Source organism: Brassica oleracea, chromosome C2 (assembly GCF_000695525.1).
Source record: "Brassica oleracea var. oleracea cultivar TO1000 chromosome C2, BOL, whole genome shotgun sequence".
NCBI classification, from domain to species: Eukaryota; Viridiplantae; Streptophyta; class Magnoliopsida; order Brassicales; family Brassicaceae; genus Brassica; species Brassica oleracea.
In genome coordinates this window covers 39,330,815-39,341,809 of record NC_027749.1, presented here as the reverse complement: position 1 = coordinate 39,341,809, position 10,995 = coordinate 39,330,815, and positions in this window count along the sequence as shown.

Sequence of the window (10,995 nt, the reverse complement as noted above, 5' to 3'; positions counted from 1 at the left end):
CGTATCTATATTCGAACCTCTTTTCTGCCATGAAAATCCTGTACATATGATGACAATATTGTAATTAATTAAGATTTAAATTTCAATTTGTTAAAATAAAAATTTGTAAGCTAATTTATTTACCTTTCATATTGAAGAACGTCTTCGCAGTTGGTGAGCAAATATGTTTGCAAATGACTGCGCTCCTACTCAGTAAGTCGACGGTCCTTTGGTTTTCCGCTAAGTCGCCCAACGTCTGTGAAAAAGTCTGGAACCGTAACAGGATATGTTGCCCGTTCGCCTTTATCATCATGCCGAGCAGGTCTTCTGTTTTTGGTCTGAACTTCTGCTGGAAAGTAGTACTCGGCAAAGTTTGAAGTTTCTTCATTGATCATCTGTGCGACTATAGAACCTTCCACCCTACTTAAATTTTTCACCATCTTCTTCAAATGGAACATATACCGCTCATACAGATACATCCATCTATACTGCACAGGACCACCAAGTTCCAATTCTCTAGCCAGGTGAATAACAAGATGCTCCATAACATCAAAAATGAAGGAGGAAATATCTTCTCTAAGGTTGCACTGAATCACGGCTATGTTAGTCTTCAAATTTTCAATACCTTCAAGAGTCACTGATCTCGTGCATAAATCGCGGAAGAAACCACTTATCCCCGCAATTGCTTCATGAACATTTTGTGCTAATAGTTCCTTGAAGGCGAACGGAAGGAGGCGCTGCATCATTACATGGCAATCGTGGCTTTTCAAGCCAGTAAACTTTCCTTCCTTTCTGTCGATACAGTTACGCAAATTTGATGCGTAACCGTCTGGAAATTCCACATCGTTTGAAATCCAATCAAAGAACGCATCTTTTCCCGCTGCATCAAGTCGGTATATGGGAAAAGGAGCCCTACCATTCTCATCAACATGAAGTTCTGAACGAGCACATATATCGACTAAATCCAGTCTTGACTTCAAATTATCCTTTGTTTTACCTTGAACATTAAGGATCGTGTTCATGAGATTGTCAAAAAAGTTCTTCTCAATATGCATGACATCTAAATTATGCCTTAGCAGATGATCCTCCCAGTATGGCAGATCCCAGAAAATACTTTTTTTGTGCCAGTTATGTAGTTCTCCAACAGCATCTACCGGAAAACGCTCATGTCCACCGACGTCTGGCGTCCTTTCTGCACCAAAATCTCTTAGTTGTATCTTCAAATCTTTCCCACAAATTTCCGGAGGTGGACTGTCAAACACCCTCTTGTTCTTCGTAAACAAATTCCTACTCCTACGATATGGATGATCAGGTGGTAGGAATCTCCTGTGACAGTCAAACCAACACGTTTTCCTTCCGTGCTTTAGTTGGAAAGCATCAGTGTTATCTTGAAAATATGGACATGATAGCCTTCCATGCGTTGTCCATCCAGACAACATACCATATGCTGGAAAATCACTTATTGTCCACATTAGTACTGCCAGCATTTGAAAGTTTTCTTTACACGAAACATCGTATGTTTCAGCACCTTGAGCCCATAGTTGTTGCAACTCATATATTAGTGGCTGAAGAAACACATCAAGTGATCTCTTAGGATGCTCTGGTCCGGGAACGAGAATCGAGAGAAACAAAAACTCTCGTCGCAAGCACAAGTTTGGAGGGAGGTTGTATGGTGTAAGAATGACGGGCCATAGAGAATACTGTCTTCCACTCTTGCCAAACGGACTGAAACCATCAGTACATAATCCAAGGTAGACATTTCTTCTCTCATACGCAAAGTCGGGATACTTTGATTGGAAATGCTTCCACGCTTTTGCATCTGAAGGATGTCTGATCTCACCATCTGTTGAGTGCTCCGCATGCCATCTCATTGGTTGCGCTGTGCGTTCAGACAGATACAACCTCTGCAACCTTTCCGTCAAAGGAAAATACCACATCCTTTTATATGGCACTGGAACTCTTCCAATTGTATCTTTATAACGAGGCTTTCCACAAAATTTGCATGTAACACGTTGTTCATCCGCCCTCTAATAAATCATGCAGTTGTCGCTGCATACATCTATTACCTGATACGATAAACCAAGACCAGCTACGAGTTTCTAAACCTCGTAGTATGAACCAGGAGCTACATTATCCTCGGGTAAAATACCTTTTACAAAATCAGCAATCGCATCCACACAGTCTTCAGCCAAATTATAATCTGTTTTAATGCCCATCAATCTTGTAGCAGATGATAAAGCTGAATGACCATCTCTGCAACCTTCGTACAATGGTTGCTTTCCAGCATCCAACATATCATAAAATCTCCTAGCTTCTGCATTGGGTAAATCTTCCCCTCTAAAATGATCATTTACCATATGCTCAGTACCTACACCATAATCTACATCCGTTCTAATTGGTTCTTCTAATCTAACCGCTGGCTAAGGTTCGCTAGTACTACCATGTTCATAATCAGTTTCCCCATGATGATACCAAATTTTGTAACTTCGTGTAAACCCACTCAAATATAGATGAGTCCAAACATCCCACTCTTTAATAACCTTTCTATTTTTACAATTAGAGCAAGGACATCTTAACATACCTGTTTTTGCTTCCGGTTGTCGGTGAACTAACCCCATGAATTCGGTTATACCTCGTTGGTATTCTTCCGTAAGCAATCTCGTGTTCGGATCCAAATGAGGTCGATCGATCCAAGAACGAAAATAATTTGAAGAAGACATATTTTTATGAATCAAATTCGTGTGTAAATAGAGTAAGAGCGAGGATGAAGATATGGAGTGAATGAAGAGGAAGAGGAGCTTGTATTTATAGGTTAAATCCTGCCGACAAACCGAGGAAATTCCGACGGAATTCCGACGCCAACGGCTAGTCCGTCGGAATTTCCTCGGAATTATGTAAAATCCTCAAACGGCTCTCCAACGGCTCTAATATTTCCTCGGAATTCATCGGGTTTTTCCGAGGAAAATATATTTCCTCGGAATTTCCTCGGAATATTCCGACGGATTGATAGTTCCTCGGAATTCCGTCGGTTTATTCCGAGGAAACCAAATTTTGTGTTTCCTCGGGATATTCCGAGGATTTCATTTTCCGTCGGAATGTCCGTCATAATATCGTTGTTTTCTTGTAGTGAAAAGCTAACCTAAACAACAAAGTCTAAAGCTTTACTAAGTTGCTTCACAACTTGAGAGCATAAAGAGAGTTTAAAAGAAAGTAAAATATTGCTTACGGTTCGATTAAGAGGCGAACCACAATTTGCTGCATTGTTCCTGAGATCAGCCCCTGGACGGAGTGTATTTCACCTGCAACATCTGCGAGTTGAAAAATATGTTAGCGGGAATGAATGACCGAGTCCTGCAGGAAAACAAAAGAAGATCATATATTTGAACTTTTTCATAAATAAAGAAACGAAAAGCTACTAAATAGATTCTAAACAGTCAGCACCAATTCATCGAGGAGGAGAATCGTGATCCCCATGAACTCTCCATTCTTCTTGATGTTTCAGGAATCCCAACGGATGAGACGACCAACAACAACAACGAACTGAGAAGTTCTTCTGAGGCAAAGAGAGTTGAAAGTAGAGTGGGCGACGACGACGATGAAGCCATTTTGGGAACAGAGGTTTCAGAGTCAAACAAAGGGAAAAAAATAGAGGAGACAAAGTAAGAGGCAAATGAGAGCTAACCTTAGAAGACCTTTATAGTCCCTTTGTTCCTGAAAGTAAAATTTTTTAGAGTATGCAAGCTTATTAAGAATTTAATAAATATTTATAATTTAATTTATTTTTTACTTTATTATACACTTTCCAATAACTTTCCACAAATGAAATTTAATCAATTCAAATATTTTCAATTAGTGTTCCTCAAAAGTATAAAAAATACTTTAACAATATAGAAAATCTATCTTTGTGGAACAAGAAAAAAATCTAAAATATCTTAATTTCGAGAACGGAGGTAGTATAATGGAGCCTGGAGAAGGGTTATAGAAAGTGAAATCGTTTCAGCGGCATCGAACGTGTTCGGAGGAGTCGAAGAGATGAGTTTCAAAATTGAATTCATTGGATGAGAAAGCGCTCCTTTGTCGCATAACAATCTTTGAGAGGAATGAAACCCTAGCTGGTGTAAGAAGGTAACATGCCAAACAAATTATCTATCAAAAAAAGTCCAAACAAAAACAAATTTATATAAATGTGATTAACCCCAGACAAAGCCCACTCGTCAGCGTAAAAAAAAAAACGTTGGATCCACTGTCGACGTGTCGACTCAGAAAGAGAGAAATTCTCCTATTATATAATCGATTATTTTTTTCTGTCAAGATATTTTACCATTATTTATATATGTAACTTTTTAAAATAATACATCCTGCTCAAGCAATAATGCTCCAGCTGTCCTGGTAATATTTGTTCTTATTTGGAATTAAAGTCACTGGCTGATATTGTAATAATTGCTTCCAAGTAGGGGTCCATTAGAAATTATGGAATTTCATATTAACATATTTTGTTTCTTTTTTTCGTGCACAACATTCGAATGTTTGAAACCGCCCAGGTCCGTACCGAAGTTAACACTAACAAAACTAACAAAAATCTCTGCATATACCATATATCTATATGTTTATAACTGTTAAAACCGCACCGCAGTTAAACCGTTTGTCCCACCCGTTTAAACCGCAATTACCATTCAGAGTTGTTTCTGGTTGTTTTTTAACTTTTTTTTTTCAACGGTTGTCTTTTAAATTTGATCATTTATACCAACTTTTGAAACAAATAAATAAACAAAAATATGATATTAATTTTTTTTGAATTTATAACTTATTAAAATTAAATTGAAACATAATACAGGAATAAATCTTATTTTTATGTGTCATTTACAATTTATCTTATTCACCATTTTACATTTCATTAGAATTAGTTTAGTCATTATTTACGGATTGTAGAAAATTAATAAAAACACTATCACACTTAATATTGTAACATTAAATATATAATTTAAATTTTTAATATTTCTTATTTTTATTATAGCCAAGTTTTATAGATATTTTTATTTTATTTTTTAAATAACTAATTAGGTTTATAATAAACAAAATTAGGTTTATAATAATTATTGAAATTTATACACCTAAGTAAATATTGACTCAGTTTTTGTTTTAAAATATAAATTGAGTTTATTACATTTTAAAATCCAATGTTTTTAAATTAAATAAAAAATATTTTATCAGAAAAATATTAGTTTACAAATATGTTTAAAGATAAAATAATTATTTAAAATTAATAAAATAAATTATGTAAAACGTATCACGCTTTAAAATCAAAGAGTAGAAACTAGTTAAATTATAAATATAGAGGGTGTGATTACTTCTCACATGGGCAGATTTTTTTTGTCTCAAAACGAATAAGTGTTCTCATTTCAATTTAATTTACAAGGCAGGCTTATACTCCATCCATTATCACAATAATTGGTGTTTAAAGGAAAAAAAAAATTGTTGTCAAATAACTAATGATATCACTATTCTAGATAAAATTTAATACCATTTTAATTTTGTGATCATTTACAAAATATTCTTTTTTCGTATTGATTGAGTTAATTTTATTTAATGTTTTTTATGTAACTAAAATAAATTATATACAAATTTGTATTTTTTTAATACACGTACCAAAACTTGAAAAACCACTTATATTATTACAGAGGGAATACTTTATATATTTTTTTGTCAACAGCTCATATACTGATTAGAGATTCGTTAACGAAATATAAAAAAGAAAACAGGAAGAAAATTTACACAAGGATCCAAACATATTGATAGAAATATCTAGGTATGATAAATATAGTTTAAATAAATATAAAATATATCTCTTTTCCGACGACATCTTTTTTTTTAACTTTACCCACCTTTCAACCTCAGGAGACCAACCAGTAGGAATTTTGTTTAAATCAGTGTTTTAACATTTTCCGAAATGACAAATTAGTATAAAGAACGAAAACAAGAAGCAGGAATAATACAATTTTAAAAATATCATGAAAAATAAATGTTTTTGCAAAATGTAAAACCAAATAAAAAACATAAAAAAAAGACGATATAAACAGTATTTGACTAACCTCAGGTTTCTTCCCAGAGGCTTCCAATGGCTGTCTCAATAAATAAACACAAAATTTTAATTTGTTGTTTATGATTGTATTTATTGTAACAAATAAGTTGTGTGTTTTTATTTGAGTTTTTTGTACCAAATAAGTTGTGTGTTTTTAATTTATTGTTTTGTGTGTTATATTGTGTGTATTTAAATCTTGTAATTTTATTTGTTTTAATAATATTACTTTTTATATATTTTTTAAAAAAGTTAATAATAAAAAATATTAAAAAATATCTTATTTAAATTATTTAAGTTAATTATAATTAAAATTATTATATAAGATATAATTATTGAATTATAAAATATAAAAAGAAGACGAATTAGAAATAGTGGAGTAGCATGTTGAATTTTATTAAATAAAATTATAGTAGAAGTTGAAAATGAATTGAATATTGAATAATTTTGTGAAAAATAATGTGAAATGTTAAAAAGAAAACCTGAGTATATTGAATTGTTTTATCATTGTGGATAGTCTCAGAGCCAGCTAATCTCGTAAACCAAAGATAACACAACCTATTATCTAACAGATAAATGGATACACTCTGGAGTCCACGCGGGGTAGCTTTGAGTGGAATTTTCTCCCTCTACCCCACCCGTACGTTGATATCAGTGTGAATATATCTCATGGTTTCTAAAGGTAATTAATTAAAGACCGACATTTTGAAGTCCTCGAACAGTATTGGCACAAAAAGTCGCCGAGGAAAAAAAATACATTCAATATGTTCAATACTTCAACTACAAAATGACCAACTTTACCCTCTTATTTATTTATGACTTATTTTTAGATTCACCCTTAGTGTAAACCTCTAAGTTCATCAATCAATAAAATTATGTTATTTCATATTCGATATATTAAAAAATATATATATATATATTATCAAATTATATTATCTTTTTAAAATTAAACGGTAAAAAAATAAATAAAAAATAGTAGTATTTACAAAAAAAATATTTTTAACGTCGTCAAGAAAACATTAAATCCTAAGGATTCGAATGTTTATAACCGTTCTGCCCCGCACCGCAGTTAACACTAACAAAAATCTTTACATATACCATATATCGATACGTTTTTATAACTGTTAAAACCGAACCGCATGAACCGCATCATGAGTTTAGTAAAATTCTTTCGGACTACATGATGTACCTCATGATGATGCAACCTACTTTGATGTTAGCTGTTGTGGGTATTGGAAAGATAAGATTCAGAGATACATGCGAGGAGGCTAAGAGGTTTTTCAAGAAAAGGCATATCGAATCCAGAGACATAAAAAGGCTAGTGAGGCGATTTTATATGTGACGGCTCCGGCTAAAGCTGAACCTATTGACGTGAAAGGTGATAGGAGCAAGTCGGTGCTGTTTGAAGGGAGCATGTTGGCCAAAGAGCTTAAGGGGTTAAAAGAGCTTCCAGAGTTAAAGGATGGCTTGAAGAAAGCCAAGGGAGAGGCATACATGTGGGAAGTAGTGAGCAAAGTGTGGGCTGAGTTGCTTTGTTATGCAGCAACTAAGTGTGGCGCTATAGAACACACAGCTCAGCTAAGCAAAGGTGGAGAACCCATCAGCTTTGTGGGGCTGTTGATGACTCATTTTGGACTAGGAGATCAGTTCCAGATCAACCAAGGAGATGCTAGAGCTAAACTGGTTATAGGCAAGTGATCCTCTAATAACCGGCAGCAACATTAGTTTCTTCCGTTTGCTTTTGTTGTGTTCTTTTGTCGTTTCAAAGAATAATATCTTGAACGGTTTGCATCAATTGTATCATTACCAGCAATTATATCATCTGCATTGTAGCTCATGTCCTTGTTTATCTTTTGCTTGGCTGATACATTCATTTTTGTGAACTTGGTTAGTTCCTGAGATCCATAAGATAATTCTCCTAGTGATCGAAATGCTTAAAAGAATTCAGGAAAGTGATGACACAAATGTTAAATTATTATTATTATTATTATTTAACCGTTAAAATGATTTAAACAGAGAACAAACAATTAAAAATGCAAACCGGAATAAAGATAAGACTAAGGCGGGGGCAGTCTTAAAGTAATGTACCGAAAATTCTATTACTCCCTCCGTTTTTTAATATAAATCGTTTTAGAAAAAAATTTATGTTCCAAATTATATGACATTCTCGGTTTTCTATGTAAAATTTATTAACATTTAATATTATATGATCAATAATAATATACCTTCTATTTTATAATTAATTGATTTGTGGTTAAATAAATAATTAAGATGTTTTTGTTAGAAAATATAAAAAATAATGATTTTCTTAATCTATGTGAATAATTCTAAAATGACTTATATTAAAAAAATGGTGGGAATACAATTTATAAACAAAATATAATCATGCTCTTGGGATTTTTAATCATGGTATTAAAGATTCAAATTGGATTTTAGTTGATTAATGTATTATCCTTAAACGACGCGAGCTCAACTTCTGATATCATGAACTTTTAATTATTGAACCCAACAGCTGTCACTTTTGATTTTATTATTATTCAGCATAAAGAAAGACCTTTAAGCTAAAGTCGTTTCCCGCAAAAAAAAAAAAACGAACTTTTCTTTAAAGAATATTTTTTATTTAATAAACAATTTGCAATAAATGTACGAAAAATGAAAAATAGTTTATTATTAATTCGTTGAAAGAAAACAGAACAGCTAGACTTGAGTGAGTCGCTGAGTCTTCTCTTACCCGAGTCATGAGTGAGCCTCTGGTGAAAAAAAAAAGAGCATCAACGGCTTCCCAAAAACATTATTCCACAGACCCCAAATTTCTTAAATCAATCTGAGAAAAAAAAATCTCAAAACCAAAAGAACGAAAACAAGAGGCATGAATAATACAATTTTAAAAATATCATGAAAATTAAATGTTTTTGCAAAATGTAAAACCAAATAAAAAACATAAAAGAAAGACGACATGAACAGTGTTGAACTAACCTGAGGTCTCCTCTCAGAAGTTTCCAATGGCTGTCTGAATAACTAAAAACAAAATTTTAATTTGTTGTTTATGATTGTATTTATTGTAACAAATAAATTGTGTGTTTTTATTTGAGTTTCTTGTACCAAATAAGTTATGTGTTTTTAATTTGTTGTTTTGTGTGTTATATTGTGTGTATTTTAAATCTTGTAATTTTATTTGTGTCAATAATATTACTTTTTATATATTTTTAAAAAAAGTTAATAATAAAAAATATTAAAAAATATCTTATTTAAATTATTTAAATTAATTATAATCAAAATTATAATATAATATAAAATTATTGAATTATAAAATATAAAAAGAAGATGAATTAGAAATAGTGGAGTAGTGTGTTGAATTTTATTAAATAAAATTATAGTAGAAGTTAAAAATGAATTGAATATTGAATAATTAGGTGAAAAATAATGTGAAATGTTAAAAAGAAAGAAAAAGGATATTGAATTGTTTTATCATTGTGGATAGTCTCAGAGCTAGCTAATCTCATAAACCAAAAGATAACACAACCTATTATCTAACAGATAAATGGATACACTTTGGAGTCCACGCGGAGTAGCTTGAGTGGAATTTTCTCCCTCAACCCCACCTCCACGTTGATATCGGTATGAATATATCCCATGGTTTCTAAAGGTAATTAATTAAATACCGATATTTTGAAGTCCTCGAACAGTATTGGTACAAATAGTCGCCGAGAAAAAAAAATACATTCAATATGTTCAATCCTTTAATTACAAGACGGCTAACTTTACCCTCTTATTTATTTATGACTTATTGGATTCACCCTTAGTGTAAACCTCTAAGTTCTTCCACCAACAGAATTGACAATATTTTTTTTGCTTTTTTTTTAAAATATCGAATTTAAAATAATGAAATCATATTAGTTGGTGAAACTAGAAGTTTAACCTAGTAGATGAATCCATGAATAATTCTTTATTTATACAACTTTTTAAAGTATACATCCAGGTATCCAGCTCAAGAGTAATAATAGTCCAACTGTCCGGGTAATATTAAATGCGTAGCAATGGACTATGACTCAAGAGTAATAATAGTCCAACTTTTCCTGCAATTGTGTCATCACATGACAAGACGTGGGAAAAGTCTTGTTAGACTACAAAAGCATGTCTTATTTCGATGTAAAGTTATGGCTGATATTGTAATAATTGCTTTCAAGTAGGGTCCTTTGAAAATAATGGAATTTCATATTAACATGGTTGTCGTTTAACTTTGACATTTACACCAACTTTTAAAATAAAATATAATAAAAGATTAGAGATGATGTTAATATTATTGAATCTATCTTATTAAAATTAAAATTGAAACATAATATATAAACAACCTTATTTCCATGTGTGATTTACAATTTATTTTATTCAAATTTTAGTTAGTTTACATTTCATTAAAATTAGTTTAGTCTTTATTTTCAAATTATAAATTTTAATGAAAACACCATCACACATAATATATATTATTGTAACATGGAATATATAATTTTAATTTTGAATATTTCTTATTTTTTATAACCAAATCTTATAGATATTTTAATTATTATTGTTTAAATAACTAATTAAGTTTGTAACAATAATTGAAATATATATACCTAGATATTGACTCAGTTTTTGTCTTAAAATATAAATTGAGTTTATTACATTTTAAAATCCCATGTTTTTAAATTAAATAAAAAGAATTTTATTAGAAAAAGAAATAAAAATCAGTTTACAAATATGTATAAAAGATAAACTAATTATTTAAAATTATTAAAATAAATTATGTAAAAAGTATAATTTCACTCTTTAAAATCAAATAGTAGAATCTAGTTAGATTATAAATATAGAGGGTGAATGTACTTTTACGGGTTTCTTGTAGAAGTAACTAGTGTTCACATGGGCAGAATTTGTTCTGTCTGTGAACGAAACAAGTGTTCTCA